Source organism: Canis lupus, chromosome 1 (assembly GCF_011100685.1).
Source record: "Canis lupus familiaris isolate Mischka breed German Shepherd chromosome 1, alternate assembly UU_Cfam_GSD_1.0, whole genome shotgun sequence".
In the NCBI taxonomy this organism is placed as follows: Eukaryota; Metazoa; Chordata; class Mammalia; order Carnivora; family Canidae; genus Canis; species Canis lupus.
Genome location: NC_049222.1, coordinates 100,717,890 through 100,735,921, shown reverse-complemented (window position 1 = coordinate 100,735,921; position 18,032 = coordinate 100,717,890). Strand labels below are relative to the sequence as shown.

At 41.5% G+C, this 18,032-nt stretch overlaps 1 protein-coding gene across 1 annotated transcript in view; it reads right to left on the bottom strand.

The window, feature by feature from the left end:
* Positions 1 to 18,032, bottom strand: part of LOC102152916 (zinc finger protein 671) — a 62,182-nt gene that overhangs the window by 31,104 nt on the left and 13,046 nt on the right. The gene's annotated exons all lie outside the window — the stretch shown is intronic.

The following is an 18,032-nucleotide window of genomic DNA, read 5'->3' as shown; positions in this document are numbered from 1 at the left end:
CATTCTTCCTTGTACCAGAAATTGCCATCACTGACTTGGTATTTATGTGGACCATGGGTTATTCTTGTAATATTTAGTTTCCCTTCCCATGGTCTATCATGTGCTGAGTTATATTTGAACAGTCAGAGCTGTATCTGTCCTGTCTTTACCTTATTTATTTATTTATTTTTTTATTTATTTATGATAGTCACAGAGAGAGAGAGAGAGAGAGGCAGAGACATAGGCAGAGGGAGAAGCAGGCTCCATGCACCGGGAGCCTGATGTGGGATTCGATCCTGGGTCTCCAGGATCACGCCCTGGGCCAAAGGCAGGCGCCAAACCGCTGCGCCACCCAGGGATCCCCTGTCTTTACCTTAGTATTTGAATCATCCAGGTTCTGTGTAGTTGCTTATCAAGGTGTGTGGGAGAGGTTCACAGGATGGAAAGGAATCCAGCTGAAGCAAGACAAACTCAAACGTAGCCTTGTGATAAGCCGCAGCAGCTGGGGGAGGTCATGACCCTAGGGCTGAGTGCAAATTATGCCAGAGATCCATTTGCTTGTCTTTTGGTTCCACAGTGGCACCCACACCTCATTTTTGCCTTTCTTTACCCATTCTTCACGCTTATCCACCTTGTCAACTCTACTACTTGTCACTTCTGCTCTTACTTTAGCTCAAGGATAATCCTCACCTCTCTCAACTCTACATCTCAAAGCTTTTTCATACTGCAGTGTTGGATGCTTTTTCCATCTGCAGTGTTGTATGACATTGACCTATACATTTGTGTCATGAAGTATGCACATTCTCAATCTCTGAACAACAGCAACTCTTGCAGTTAGATTTTCAAGGGCTGGACATAACATTCTATCTAGCACTCATGTGTCACCAATTGCTGCTGAAAGGCCGAAAGTTGTTTGCGGAGGAATGAGGTGTAGATCCTGCTTGTGATCTTTGTGTCACATCTCATGATTTTGCCATTCATCTTGTGAGGACTGCCCCATTCTCTCAACATCAATTGGCCAGTACTGCTAAGCACCCTCATCCTCAACCTGAACCCAACCACTCTGTCCTACAGATAATCCCATGGACTCAGCCTTGGGTTTGTCAGACATCTGTAATAGCACTGTTTCCCTACACAAAGTCAATAAGTAATTCACCAGCATTTCTCTGCTTTCAGGTTGTTGGTATGGAGCAGAGGATAAGGAAGCACTTACTGAGCAGCATATTTCAGTTTAAGAGGGATCACAGATCAGGATTATCAAGGCAGGTCTATCTTCCCAGAAGGCCAACCCCCATGAAATGCTTGATCTTGAGTGACATTTTTCATTTGGCTGAGTACCAGGGAACACATCACAGGCAGAAATTATGCATGTATGGGACATTTGAGAAACTATTTTCAGAGCAAACCTTTATCCATACTAAAAACAGAACACTGGAGAGAAACTACTGAGAAGCGATGTATTTGTAAACAACTGCAAATCCTGTCAGGGAAGCCCTTTACCCTTGGGGAGGTTGAGAGGTCCTCCTGTACAACTCAGGATTTCGTCATCAACAGGCCACACACACCAGGGAGAAGTCAAATAGTGGAATGAAGTGTGAGGATACCTTTCAAATACACATTTGTTCAGTGCCAGACCATCCTCCCTGGAGAAAGATGTTTTACGTGCAGTGAATGTGGGAAATCCTTTAGCCAAAGCTCCCACCTCATTAAACATCAGAGAATTCACACTGGAAAAAGGCCTTATAAGTGCAGTGAATATGGGAAATCTTTTAGCCAAAACTCTAATGTCACTCAAATCAGATAACTCACACTGAAGTAAGGCCTTATGAGTGCACTCAATACGGGAAATCTGGGATCCGTGGGTGGCGCAGCGGTTTGGCGCCTGCCTTTGGCCCAGGGCGTGATCCTGGAGACCCGGGATCGAATCCCATGTCGGGCTCCTGGTGCTTGGAGCCTGCTTCTCCCTCTGCCTATGTCTCTGCCTCTCTCTCTCTCTCTGTGACTATCATAAAAAATTAAAAAAAAAATACGGGAAATCTTTTCACCAAAACTCTGCACTACTTCAATGTAAGAGAGTTCACACTGCAGAAAGGCTTATGAATGTAGTAAATGTGGGAAATCCATGATACATGCCAACCTCATTACAAATCAGGGAGTTCACACTGGAGAAAGGCCTTATGAATGCAGTGAACGTGGGAAATAATTAAGAAAAGCTCTTCATTCCTTTACCATCAGAGAGTACACAGTGTAAAAAGGCCTTATGAATGCAGTGAATGTGGGAAATCATTTCGTCAAAATTTTTGTGCTCCTTCAACATCAGAGAACTCACACTGGAGAAAAGCCTTATCAGTACAGTGAATGTGAGAAATCATTTTGATATATGTCTAACCTCATTACACATTAGAGTTCACACTGGAGAAAAGCCTTATGAGTGTGGGGAATGTGGGAAATCCTTTAGCCAAACCTCTACCCTCACTACACATCAGAAAATTCACACTGGAAAATGACTTTATAATTTTAGGAATGTGTGCAGTTCTAGAACTACAGCTTCAGGCTCTTAAAATACCAAAATGCTTACTTTAAAGAAAAGCTTTATGTGTGCAGCGTACATGGGAAATCCCCTACTAAAAACTCCAGCCTCAAGACACACAGAAAAGTTCATACTGCATCAAGGTCTTATGAAGCAATGAATGTGAGAACACCAGAACCCCAAAGCCTTCACTCTTTGAATATAAATTTCACATGGGTAGCAACATCTCTCATGTGTAGGGGTGTACAATGTTCCATACGTTGGAGCTTAGGGAGATCCCTAATGATGTTGCAGTCTATCTGAACTGAACCACATCCAAACATATACAAATTCCAAATACATGGGAGTTGCATTGCACTTTCTAACCTGCTCATGGCCTGTCCAGATTTATGCCATGGGAGGTTTCTGCAGAAGAAGCCACTTAACCTCTACTACCTAGCAGGTGCCTGTAGTCTCCATTGTTCATCCAGTGCAGTGAGTTCAGGGCAACTTGGGTGTTTTCCATTCATAACAGAGATTACTGAGAAGTCCGAGTACTCCTTTCTTTTTTCTCTTTGATATGTTGTGCCTTGTACCTGACCCATGTTTGGCCCAGTGGGCTATACTCTTGACTCGACAACATGGACTTTTTCTAGGGGTATTGGTTTCATGTGACTCCTGTGATGGAATTTCCCAGCCATCAAGTCACCAACTCAGGAGAAACTTGCCTCCCTATACTCTGGTTTGTATAATAGAGGCTTTATTGGTTATGCCCCCTTTAATTTTGGGGTACTGTTCACGCTATGGGATGATCTGAAAAACAGTTGGGTTCTACAAACCTAAAGGAATGGCACTTTTGTTGGGATACCAAACCTTGTGTGCCTCAGAGGTTGACAGTATCACAGCGGAGAGTAGTTCTCCACTTTTGCCCTTGTTTGCATTGCTGCCCAGAGCTTCTAGTGAAAGACTACAGGCTTTCTGGTCCTATTTTGTAGTTTAAATGCCATAATAGTTTCTGGGTTTCAAGGTCAACCTGAGAAGGAAGCAATTCTCATGACACCTTTGGTGCTTCTGAGAGCACCATGAAATTCTTATTCACAAGGGATCTTGCCTTGTACTCAGCAGTGGTGAGGAAAACCTCCTAGGTCCTGCAATGGAGCTATGGGCCCTCATGTCCAAAATTCTGTAGGGTAGCATCACTGGTTGTAAAAATGTAGGGGAAATTATAATTGCTACAGAAGCACTAGATTAGGGGCACCTAGCTGGCTCAGTCACAAAAGCGTGTGACTCTTGATCTCAGTGTCATGAGTTTGAGACCCGTATTGAATGTGGAGATTACCAAAGAAACAAAACAATAACAATTAAACACTAGATTAACAGCAGGAGGCAGGGACTAACCAATTGCTCAGAATGTGCCTCTAAAGAGATATCCACAAGGTTCCAATCATTGTGGCTGTGAAGTGTTAAGAGATACAGAAATTCTTAGACCTAAACTATGAATCATACAGCATTAGGTACAACGAAATAAAATAACCTGAAAGTTTTGTGGATTCCTGTAGCCTCTGTGAACTGTCCTCAAGGTCATTTCTGTGAAGAGAAAAAAATGACACAGAGAAGGGATATCTCTTCTTCAAGTTATGGGAACTTTAGGACCCAGCCAGCATTCCTATTGAATCTGGTGGAAAGTCTTCACTGTTCACTTAATTTTTGACCACTGAGGCAAGGAGCCTTTGCAGAGCATAAGAAGAGAGATGGTAAAATCAATGTAGGGTATTTCCTAAAAATAGGAAATTAAAAAATTTTACATCGAATTATATTTTTAAAATTTAGTAAGGTATAAATGGTAAAGGATATATATATTTAACATACAATTTGATAAGTTATGACATTTATATAAATACTTGAAGCCATCATCATGTTTGCTTGTTATTTATTTTTGAGAAAAAGAAAGCAAAGGCAGGGGAAGGGAAAGAATTTTTTTTTTAAGATTTTATTTATTTGGGATCCCTGGGTGGCGCAGCGGTTTAGCGCCTGCCTTTGGCCCAGGGCGCGATCCCGGAGACCCGGGATCGAGTCCCACGTCGGGCTCCGGGTGCATGGAGCCTGCTTCTCCCTCTGCTTATGTCTCTGCCTCTCTCTCTCTCTCTCTCTCTCTCTCTCTGTGTGCCTATCATAAATAAATAAAATAAAAATAAAAATAAAAGATTTTATTTATTCATGAGAGACACAGAGAGAAAGAGAGAGGCAGAGACACAGGCGGAGGGAGAAACAGGCTCCATGCACGAAGCCTGAGGCAGGACTCGATCCCAGGTCTCCAGGATCATGCCCTGGGCTGAAGGCGGCGCTAAACCGCTGAGCCACCCGGGGTGCCAGAAGGGAAAGAATTTTAAGCAGGCGTCACACTCATTGTGGAGCCCAGCGCACGGCTCAATCTCAGAATTCTAAGATCATGATCTGAGCCAAAATCCAAGGTCAGACTCTTAATTGACTGAGCCACCCAGGTACCTCCAACATTGTGTTTATAATGAACTTATCTATCACTCCCATGTTTACCTCACATCCTTTAATGATAGCACTGTGCCCTGTAGCTAAAAACTGATTTATCTTTCATTACTTTAGTTTGCATTGTCTGGAACTTAATATAATTAAAGTCATTAAGTATTTACTTTCTCCCCTTGGGAGAAAAGCATACAGCAGCATACGTTTTGGGATTCATCAATGATGCTTATATTAGTAGTTCATTCTTTTTATATTGCTGAGTATTCATATTTTGTAGATGTACAACTATTTGTTTACTCATTCATCTGTATGAATATGGGTTATTTTCAGTTTTTCACTGTTGCAAGTAAAAAGATTTAAATCAATTTTTCATATGGATATATTTCATTTCCCTCTGCTACTACTTTGGAGTGAAATGTCTGAGGTTAATGGATATAGAATTTTAACGAACTATGATCTAAAATAGTTGTTTCTTTTTGTATTCCTAACAGCAGTATTTGGGACCTCCAATTCTGCCATATCTTTGGCAGTAAGTGGGTATAATCTTTTTAAACCTTTAACCCTTTTAAAAAACCCTTCCAATAATTGTACAGCAGTATCTCACCGTGATCTTAAATTGCATTTCTGTTGACTATTTTTTCATTTATTTGCCAGCTGTATGTCTTTTTTTGGTAAAAATGTCTTTTCAAACTTCTGCCAAGTTTTTAAGATGAATTTGCTTTGACAAATAAGATAATGAAACGACAAAGACTTATTCAGAACTTTATTCATTCTTTAGTGATGTGGCTTTTTTGTAGTAAGAAATAATCATTTTTGAATAGCAAAGGAATATTTCCTAAATCTTCTTGTGCAGTGGCCACATACAGCATATATAGTTTAACCTGCATTAATGTATTCTCCATCACTTAAGTCTAGATATCCAACAATAAAATAAATAAATAAATAAATAAATAAAATAAAATAAAATAAAATAAAATAAAATAAATCAAGCCATGATTTGTAGGGTTTGCAATTTCCCCAGTATACATATTCCCACTACGGCCAACTTAAAACTGCCAGTGTGATATCACTGAACATCAAGCTCAGAGTTGCCAGTACTACACCAATATATTTTATTTCCACCATAGCAATTCAGTAGCCACAAATAACCTCAAGAACATAGAAAAAAAAAATATAGTGGAGACTAGAAAGGTAGAAGTTTTTATATATTTTTAAGCAGCTTCATTTCAGTACGACTGAATAAAATAAGCTGGACATATTGCAAACATATATTCTCATGTTTGCTACATGCTTACACCTGAAACAAAAAGTTTCCTATTATGCCACTCTTTTTTCCCGTTATCCTTTTTAACTTTTCTTTTTTTTTTTTTTTAAGATTTATTTTATTTATTTATTTATGATAGAGAGAGAGAGAGAGAGAGAGGCAGAGACACAGGTAGAGGAAGAAGCAGGCTCCACGCCGGGAGCCTGACGTGGGACTCTATCCCGGGACTCCAGGATCACACTCTGGGCCAAAGGCAGGTGCTAAACCGCTGAGCCACCCAGGGATCCCCTTTAACTTCTTTTCAACATATAAAATTACTGATACAATAACATATCTTTTGTTATGGCTATTTTTCAGTCTATAGACAAATGGAAAAGACTTTGTCATGAAGCCAGATGTACCCTTCTCCAATCTTCCACCATTACTTATCACTTCATGGCCACTCTTCTTTTACCTATACACATGTAGACTAGTGAGTATACTTTTTATTTTTGCTAAGTTAAGCTTTACGCCCTTTGTGGGCTTGAACTCATGACCTCAAGGTTATTAGTTGCATGCTCTACCAACTGAGCCAGCCAGGTGCCCCTAGTGGGTGTACTTTTTTTTTTTTAATATTTTATTTATTTATTCATGAGAGACACAGAGAGAGAGGCAGAGACACAGGTAGAGGGAGAAGCAGGCTCCCTGCTGGGAGCCCAATGTGGGGCTCAATCCCAGGATCCCAGGATCATGACCTAAGCTAAAGGTAGAGGCTCAACCACTGAGCCACACAGGTGCCCCTACTTTTACATTTTTAATCTCAGACATACCATTTAATTCAGTCTCTTCAGGCTGGATATTTATTTATTTATTTATTTATTTTTAAGATTTATTCATTTATGGTAGACATGGAGAGAGAGAGAGAGAGAGAGAGAGAGAGAGAGAGAGAAAGGCAGAGACACAGAAGGAGAGAGAAGCAGGCTCCATACCGGGAGCCCGACGTGGGACTTGATCCCGGGACTCCAGGATTGCGCCCTGGGCCAAAGGCAGGCGCCAAACCACTGAGCCACCCTGGGATCCCCAGGCTGGATTTTTAAAATTTGAGGGCCTCTTCATAACCCAAGTAACTATCATACAAAATAAAAACACCTTAAAGTATGGCAAATACATTATCAAAGCTCAGTATTTTCAAAATGTGCCCTCAGCAAGTACAACTTTCATCTATCCATCCAGTCCTCATGCCAGGCCAGTCCCAATGACAGCCCCCCCAGGACTAATGGTTCTCACAGATGACCACATTTGCTCCTCATCACATACCAGGCTGAATGAAAACACCCCAGGCTCCACCAGAGTCAAAACAAACTCTTTGGCCCAGGGCATGATCCTGGAGTCCCGGGATCGAGTCCTGGGTCAGGCTCCCAGCATGGAGCCTGCTTCTTCCTCTGCCTGTGTCTCTGCCTCTCTCTCTATGTCTATCATAAATAAAATGAAATGAAATGAAATAAAATAAAATAAAAAATAACTCTTGGTGAATCCATAAGGATGGTAAATAAGAACCTGTTCCAGTCTGAGTATAATTTTTTTTAGATTTATTTATTTATTTATTCATGACAGACAGAGAGAGGCAAAGGCAGGCACTAAACCGCTGAGCCACCCAGGGATACCCAGTCTGAGTATAATTTGCCTCAATTACTGTTTGCCTCTGGATCCATCTCTTGTCCACTTTTCCCTTGGAAGCTTTGACCATCTGTCAGACTATCTTGTCTGATACACTCTACCTTCCTGGTCACTTATCTCCCCTCCCCTGTAGATATGAAACCCGACACCATCACCCTGGTATGCAAGCAAAAGACCCAGTTCTTGGACCTCTAGTCTCCCCTGCCTTGCCACCATAACCTGAATTTTGCCTCTTTTATTTATTTATTTTTTTAATTTGCCTCTTTTAAATGTGACCAGAGCTTACTCAACTTGTTCTTCACAATATCTACTACATTTTAAATATATCCAATCTGAATTCCTTCCCAGATTTCTCAACTGTGTGTCCAGGTGCCCATTTTAGGGCTCCATTTCCTGGTCTCTGAGATACCTTAGACTCTTAACATGGTCAAAACAAAGCTACCAAGTATCTCATCTCAAATGATGCAACTTTCATCCCTATAGTTGCTAAAATCAAACACCCTAAGGTCATCACTTATTAGTTTAATTCACTCATCCTCCACATTACAAAATTGACTTACCCTTTACAACAGGCATCCAGATTCCAACCACAACTTCTAAGTTACAAGTCTGTCCATTAATTCTCACCTGGGCTATCATTAGTAGCCTTCATTCCGATCTTCCTTCTACTCTCTCAAGTCCAGACTGTTCACTCTGCATCCAAATGAAGTCTGTTAAGATCTCAATATCACTTACTCATTCTGATCACTTTTACCTCTAAGCATATGCACATCCTGGTAGTGGCTCCTAGGTTAACTTTCCACATCTGTTCACATCATTCCCAGTAATGGGAATACCCCTATATACACCCTGCAGTGGACTTAGGAGTCTGGGCCTACGGCTTCTCTAGTGTCCCAGACACAAGGTCTGGAGAAATAGCACTGAGAGTCCAACAACATCACAATCCAGACAACATGGGAATAGGGGGCTAGGACCCTCAAGGTCCTGGGACGCCGTCCACTGATCTGTGTGGGTTCCAAAAGAGTTTCTGTAGTCATGGGAACCTGTGCGAAGAGGCAGGTCTCTGAGAAATGGGTCCATGCCTCTGTGTTCCCTTTCCTAGACCCGAAGCCAGGTGACCTAAGGCTAGCTGTCTCACTTCTAGGCCTCTTACCAGCAGTGACCTCAGTGAACTCATCACCCTCCCAATCTGCTTTCGTTGAATTCCTGGGGGAGTTTTGAAACCCTCAGGGAGATCCTGCTCCTTCTTTGGCCAAAACTCCCCCTGGCATTTACTAGTCTTCACCTGAAGTTATCGCACCGTGGGCCACCAGTCCGACGCGACCCCGCCTCACGTTAGAGGTTCCCCAACGTCAAAGTCGTCCCGCCTCAGGAACCCCCGCAGCCTTGCCCCAGCCCGCCCCTCCCCTGCAACCCGCTCCCGCAAGCCAGCGCGCTGGCGCCTCCCCGTCCCGGACACCGGGCCGGGGCCGCAGGGACACGAGCAGACGCCCCGCGCTCGGGCCTTGAGGGTTTGGGTGGGGGAAGGGCGGGGAGGGCCCGGGGGACGAGTGTTTACCTGCGTCGGGGCCCTGGGCGCCGCCGCCGCCATGGGACTCTGTGGACAGAGCGGACACCCGGACCCAGGTGTGTGCGGCGTGGACAGCGCGTCCCCTCGCGTCTTCTCGGTTAGTCACCTCAGTGCCCAGCCCGCGCTCTGTAGGGCCTCACTATGAACGCCCACTCCCAGAGCAGTCAAAACGACTCCCAAGTGGAGAACACAGGAAGTTCCGCCCCTACGAGCTGTGCCTCCCACGGAACCACTTATTTTCTAAGACTGTATTGGTCACCCGCACTTGCCGCTTCACGCTGAGCATTCTGGGTAATCTAGTTGCCGGGATCCATGGGCCCTGGAGTGAGTCGTTTCTTAACTGAATTCTGATCCAGGGGAGGAAGTTATCAGGAGTTTGGAGAGGCTGACTACTGGTCCAATAGCAGAGGAGTGGCTTCGTACCTTACTAAAGGGGCTCTATCATATTTCTAGGGAGTACTGTCTACAACTAACCAACCAAGTGTTTGGAGACATGAGTTTTTTGTTTTTTTGTTTTTTTTTTTAAGATTTTATTTATTCGTAAGAGAAAAAGAGAAAGAGGCAGAGACAAAGGCAGAGGGAGAAGCCGACTCCAAGCAGGGAGCCGGATGTGGGACCTGATCCCGGGTCTCCAGGATCACGCCCTGGGCTGAAGGAGGCGCTAAACCGCTGAGCCACCCTGGCTGCTCGGAGACATGATTTCTGATTCCCAGAAGCTCAGCAAGTTCGTAATGGCTAAAATATTTCTAGATGCTCTAAAAGGTCACAAATCCAAATGCATATATTATTCCATAGCGTCATTCAGAAACAAAATGTGTTCACTGGAAACTGAATCTAATGTTATAATAATCTAACTGCAGCAAAGCGATGTCACTTATGCAAAGCCCCATGTCTGCAAACCAAAATATAACTAAGTTTGTTTAACTTTCCAGACAGGGAAGGCTTAGGTCAACTGATTAGCACTTGACTGTCCTGCACAAGTTACTTGGCCCCGCACCAAGGCTTTTCTTTGCTCCATTTAAGGAATGTAACCTTGCCTTATCAGTGCAGAGATGTTGGGATGCACAGCTATTGGTCAAGAAAGAATTCTTGAACATCTTCAGTGCAAAAAAGTGGTTTTATTAAAGTACAGGGACAGGACCCAAGGGCAGAAGGAGCTGAACTAGGGTTATGAGGGGTAGCCGATTATATACTTTCAGGTTGGGAGGGTGTTATGGATAGCACAAACCTCCAAGATATCTTGGAAACAAAGTTTCTAGGACCCTGAGGGGCTGGCTATTGGTAGGAAAGGTCATTTATTATTGTTTGGTAAAAACAAATCATGAGACCCTTCAGATGTATGTCACTGGGCCATATGTTTGGAGTATGGCTGCTAACATACAATCTTGGAGGGTAAGGAAAAAGGAAGTTTCCAAAGGAATTTCTATATTTTTAAAGTAGACTCTCAGGATCCTAGAGAGTCAGGTTAAGATTGCCTTCTGCTCTTAGCAAAGAGTCATTATCAAGGCAGCTGAACTCCCCAAAGAAGGTCATCTGCCTGTTTCAAGGAACTTGTTCCTGGGCTGTATGTGGTGAGTAAATCTAATTTTTCTTCTGCCATTGTTTCCTATATCAATCACCAAATGCCTGGTATGATCTGTCTGTTCCTGTTCCCTTTTGCGTATACAAATTGTTAATTTTTTACAGCTCTCAGAGCTCTTTACTATCTGCTAGATTGGTTGTTGCCCAACTCATGAATTGCCAAGTAAAGGCAATAATTTACTAGTATCGGGACAAGGATAGAGGAGGGATGCTGGGCCACCCGGAAGCAGAAGTACAAAACTGGACTTCTGGGATGCCTGTGTGGCTCAGCGGTTGAGCCTCTGCCTTTGGCTCAGAGCGTGATCCCGGGGCCTGGAATAAAGTCCCGCATTGGGCTCCTTGCAAGGAGCCTGCTTCTCCCTCTCTCTACCTATGCCCCTCTCTCTGTGTGTCTCTCATGAATAAATAAATCTTTTTAAAAAAAACTGGATTTCTGCAGTTCCCACAGGAAACATCTCTCCTGCCTTTAGAGTTAATCACATATGATTCACTTGTGAATCAATACATATGAGCAACACTTGTATATGTTGAATATCTCTATCTTATTATCATTATTAAATAAATTCTACTTCCCCAATACAAGACTCAAACACATGACCTCAAGATAAAGACTCACAGACTCTACTGACTAAACCAGCCAGGCACCCCATCTCACTTTATATTCTGATATGTGTTTAATTCCTTTAGGAATCTGGTATGTGTCAAAAATGCCATGCTGTTTGGTACAGAGCAATGGCTGCAGTTTTCAAAAATGGAAGACATATGTAAAGGTTGCTCCAAACACTGAGATATTGGGAATATCTTAAATCCATGATTTCATTTCTTTGCTAGGAAATTATTATCATTTCTCTTGTGACTGCAGTGACTGATATCCATGGGAATTGATATTAACTCAGAAAAAAGTCATAAAATGCAAATTACAAAGACCTAATATATCTATGGATGATTCAAAAGTAGTGGCAGAAACTGCTTGGATGAAACAACATGGATAGTGATAAAAGGTAAGACCTCAGAGAAGTTCTGGCAAAAATGTCTGAGAACAGACAGAATTAAATGAGCACAGGACTAAAATGGTCATTCTGAAGGTTTCATCTCCAAAATGTCAACTTTTTTCATTCTTTTTTTTTTTTTTTTAACTTTTTTCATTCTTGAGAATGTAATGCAATACCAGCATGTAGGGAAAGCTAAGAAGAACATTTAGAGCAGCCAGACTTACTTAAAAAAATAAACAGAAGCTGAGGTTTGGGTGATAATGATATGTCAATGTCAGTTCATTAATTGTAACAATGTGGAATTCTCGGGGATCCCTGGGTGGCTCAGCGGTTTAGCGCCTGCCTTTGGCCCAGGGCGCGATCCTGGAGTCCCAGGATCGAGTCCCGCATCCGGCTCCCGGCATGGAGCCTGCTTCTCCCTCTTCCTGTGTCTCTGCCTCTCTCTCTCTCTCTATGTCTATCAAAAAATAAATAAATAGATAAATAAACCTTAAAAAAGAAACAATGTGGAATTCTCATGGTGAATATTGACAATGGGGGAGACTTCATGTGTAGATGAAGGGGTATAGGGGAAAATCTCAGCATATTCTGCTCAATTTTGTGTGAATCTAAACTGCAAAAAAAAGTATCTAAAAATGCAGAGGAATTTAAACATATATATATATTTTTATAAACAAAGTAGGAAATAAGTTATTATTATTTATTTTTTTAGGAAATAAGTTATTGACATATTTTCGTATAGGGGCAGACACTGATCATGGTGAAGCTACAATTATCTGAATTAATATTGTAATTGCTTTGACATTTCACAAATGTAAACATTTTACCTAATCATAAAACAGTATTTAATTCAAAACATTAAAACAAAAGCAGTATTTTAAAAAAGATTTCCTATGAAAGAGTCAATATTTTTAAAAACATTTCCTATGAAGAGAGATTATATTTAAAAATACAAACTATTGACTCTACATCACTAGTTGATTATAACTTAAAGAAAAAAATACCTGAAAATATTCAAACTGTTTTCCATTATATTTCTAGTAAACTAATGGCATTGTTATTTTCAAATATCAGTGCTATTAAGAACCAAAGTTTTCATCATGTGAAAAAAAAGTGAATATAAGATCAAATCATTAAACCCAAGTAATCCGGGCAGCCCTGGTGGCCTAGCAGTTTAGCGCTGCCTTCTGCCTGGAGCGTGATCCTGGGGGCCGGGGATCTAGTCCCATGTCAGGCTCCCTGCATGGGGCCTGCTTCTCCCACTGCCTGTGTCTCTGCCTCTCTCTCTCTTTCTCTGTGCCTCTCATTAATAAATAAAGTAAAATCTTTAAAACAATAAATAAATAAAACCAGGTAATCCTAAATCCATTTAGAAAAGTCATGATTATGGGGATTCCTGGGTGGCTCAGTGGTTCAGCGCCTGCCTTCCGCCCAGGGCGTGATCCGGAATCCCAGGATCGAGTCCTGCACTGGGCTCCCTGGATGGAGCCTGCTTCCCATCTGCCTCTCTCTCTCTCTCTCTCTCTGCTTATCATCAATAAATAAATAAATATTATTTTTTAAAAGTCATGATTACTATTCATAATGAGATTAATTGAAATGAGAACGCTCTTTGTTTTTTGAAACAGTTCTTGTTTACATTAAATCAATTTTTAAAAAGTAAAACACATTAAATTTGGGGGAAGAAGAATGACTCTTAATTAATCAAAGATTTAACCATGGAAGTGAGAATCAGGTGTATGGAATAACATCCTAATAGCACTGGTCATTTTGCATCACACGATCATAAATCAGATTCATTTAAACAGGGTTTGAAGAGAATGAATTCAGCAGTTAAGATACATAGAAAAAGAGCATAAGGAAATTTCACAGTACATCTGAGACAAAATATTTCTGTAGAAATCTACCAATTAATAAGTGTGTTCTCAGCCTCAATTATACAGCAGGTGAAAGAAAATATGCTGAACAATGTACATGTATGGACTAGTTAAAATAAGGAGAGAGGGGGAGGGAGAGAGAGAAGAAAAGACAGGAGAGAGTAAGTTCGCTAGGATCTCTTATAATGACATTAATCCCATCATGAGGACTTTACACTCTCAACCTCATTTAACTCTATTTCCCAAAGGTTCCATTTTCAAATACCATCACACTGAAGAATAGGGCTTCAACAGATGAATTTGGAGTGGGGAACATAATTCAGTCTATGACAATGATGAATGCAGAAACAAAGCTCAGGTTTTCCCTGCACCCTCCCCCGCCAGCTGGCTGTGTAAAACATCAAGAATAGTCATTGGACAGAATTATCACTACTGTGGTGGGGTCTCAACTACCTGCTTATGCAGCCCACTTGTGTTCTCCAATTCTGATCCAGCTAAATCTTGGTTATAACCAGGATGTATACAGTATAATGTATCTTATATTATAATTCTATCTTATAATCAAATACAGCAAGGCTGTTCTGGATGTAGGGAAATTTGATGCCTCACATTTAACCATTCTGTTTTTTTTTTTTTTAAGATTTTATTTATTTATTCATGAGAGACACACAGAGAGAGAGAGAGAGAGGCAGAGACACAGGCAGAGGGAGAAGCAGGCTCCATGCAGGGAACCCAACATGGGACTCGATCCCAGGTCTCCAGGATCACGCCCTGGGCTGAAGGCAGCGCTAAACCGCTGAGCCACCCGGGCTGCCCTCGACCATTCTGTTTTTCTGGGCATAGTGACACAACAGGAGTTGTTTCAAATGATGTAGAAATCTGGACTGCAGATGGTATGGGCATCCTCCAGAGAGCCAGGGGCATTCATTGTGATTCTCTGGCTATGGGTTGCTAGGAACCAAACACTGGACATTTTCTCACCAGCACGATCTTCAATTCCAAGGAGTCTGTTCGATCATGTGTCCTGAATGGCAGGACTACTTGCACACAACCGAGGCCATCTGAAGAGTCCTTTCCTACTGTAGGAGGAGAGAACTTCCTACTCTCAGTGCAGGCCATGGCCATCTTCCAAGCCTCTGGTTATATTAGTTCTATTTCTAATTGAGGAAAAGTTTATCTTAAAGCCAAAGAAGGCTACAAGGCACGGTGCTTCCTTTCCCCCCACCAAAGGGATTCAAGAAACAAAAATGATGAAAATTAAAAGGACTGATTAAACCAATTATTGGTGAGAATCTAGAAACTGAAATTCTCAAGCACCACTGGGACTGTAGGACTGTAAAATTGTTTAGCCACCTTAAAAACACAGTTTGGTAGTTCCTTAACAATAGATACACTCACTGAGTCATTATACTCTCAGGTCTTAAGGAGATGAAACAAATTGCCATAAAAAGACTTAATATAAATGTCTGTGGCAACATTATCAGCCAAAAATACAGAAATAACTACATGTTAATTAACAGATGAATGTAAAAACAGATTGTGTTCTATACATACAATAAAATATCACTCAGGGGGGCAGCCCCGGTGGCCCAGTGGTTTAGGGCCACCTTCAGCCCAAGATGTGATCCTGGAGACCGGGGATCGAGTCCCACATCAGGCTCCCTGCATGGAGCCTGCTTCTCCCTCTGCCTGTGTCTCTGCCTCTTTCTCTCTCTGTCTGTCATGAATAAATAAATAAAATATTTAAAAAAATATATCACTCAGGGGAGGGGAGCCTGGGTAGCTCAGTGGATTGATCCTCTGACTCTTGATTTCCACTCAGGTCATGATCTCAGGGTCATGAGATTGAGCTCTACATTGAGCTCCACACTCAGTAAGGAGTCTGCTTGTCCCTCTCCCTCAGCCCCACTCCCCCACCCCATTTCACCCCTCCAAACCCTCACCTCGTGCATGCTCTGCATGCTCACTCTCTAGATGAAGTCTTTTAAAAAAAAGATCTCTCCCTCTCCCCTATTCCTCCCCTGCCCTGACTTGCACTCTCTCTCTACAAAATAAACAAATAAATAAAATTTAGGAATATTACTTGGTAGAAGAAAAACACATAAAAACAAGCAAAAAAAAAAACCTAAACTATTTATACATCATATGCATACAGAATATCTCAAGATAATTATGTGGCAGGAAAGAAACTGCATCACAAAAAATAAAAATTCAACTGTTATAAAATTGTAGAAAAGGCAAACTATACTGAAATAAACAAATGGTTGTCTAGGAAAGGAAAGTCATGCAAGACAGTGAGAGGGATTATCCAGGGGAAGGAGGTTACATTTGGAAGGGTAGATAGGTTCATCATTTGGTTCATGATAATGATTTCACCAGCATTTGTTCTCACTTCCATCAGCATATCATCAAACCTGCAGGGATGATAGGGAAGGTTGTTATCTCCAAGCCACACTGTTTCTGCCTTGTCACGTGCAATCCATGGATGGATACTGTGTGACTATATGACTGTATGTGTATCTCAGATATTAATTTGGGCAAATCTTTATCACATGCTTATCTCACGTTTGTATGTAGTACATGTGTGTTCTTATGGCCATATCTGCTGTAGTGTCAGTACCTCCTTTTTCACCATGGGACCCTGGTGTTTTGCAAATGCAGGTTGTGTCTCATATCTGTCACACTTGTTTTCTGTGGACAGGGTGATATATGTGTAAGTGGATCCAAGCTGTGTTGAGGAGTGTCAGAATGCCATACCTGTCCTCAGACTCTAAGGGACATCCACAGGTTTGTCAGTTCCACATACCTATCACAGAGAAATGCTGGGATGTATGTTTCTCTAGGCTGTGCTACAGTGTAAGCAGCCCACATTTGTCATATACCTGGGGCATATGGTATCTGAAATGTTTGGGTTTCCAGACTGAGATGAGATATTCTAGCAAAAACAGACACTGTGAGTTTCCAGGTGTTTCACCAACATACTTACCTGGGATCACAGGTCTATGATCTATCTCATTAATACCTAGTATACAGAAAATATAGGGGAAGGGTAACTAAATTGCATCAGATATGCAAAAAGAGACAAATCCAGAATGTGAGAAATGCTCATGAACAAATGATTTAGGAACTCCAAGGAATAAATAAGAATAAAAAAGATGAAAGCATTAGCTGTAGGTTGAAAGAGAATTATGAGACAGAACTACTAAAGTAATAAATACACTTTGGAACCTGATGGCAATGAATTTCCCATAAAGAACAAATACATTTTTAGACAAGAGAAAAACTGGGCATTGAGAATGTTTTATTATGGTTCAAATATTTTTGTTTGAGCAAGTTGTTGAGGTTATCAAAGAGCTGTCTGAACTTGAAAATGTGTTCCGCAGATTGTGCAATAAGAGACGAGATGTCAAGATTAGAAGCAACACAACATAGCAATGTGCATAGCAACAGAGGAAATAAGAATGACTATGAAATTGGGCACCTGGGTGGCTCAGTGGTTGAGCATCTGCCTTTGACTCAGGTTGTGATCCCAGGGTCCCAGGATCAAGTCCTGCATCAGGCTCCCCATTAGGAGTCTGCTTCTCCCTCTGCCTATGTCTCTGCCTCTCTGTCTCTCATGAATGAATAAATAAAATCTTTAAAAAAAAGAATGACTATGAAATGGTAAAAGTTTAAGAACAGATTAAGAAGGCCAAGAAGGAAGTTTTATAATGAGTTTAAGAATGTATCAAAGCACAAACATAAACTGAATGCTTTAAATATACATAATTTATGACAAGATACCTATGTAGTCAATGCTCATTTTTCATGGATTTTGTATTTATAAATTTGCCTATCTTCTAAAAATTGAAACCATAAAATCAGCCCACATTTTTGCATTCACTCATAGACACACACAGGGCCACAAAAACTGAGTCACCCAATGTGCATGAGGTCTACAAGGCCACACTCTGCCTTCTCATTTCATACTGAAAACAAGTGTTCTTCTCCTGATCTAATTATTGCCATGCTTGTGGTTTTTGTTCATGATCTTGTGTTGCACATGGCCCCTACGCCTAGTGCTTAAGTCCTGTTTAGTGTTCTTAAGCACAAGGAAAATGCCTGA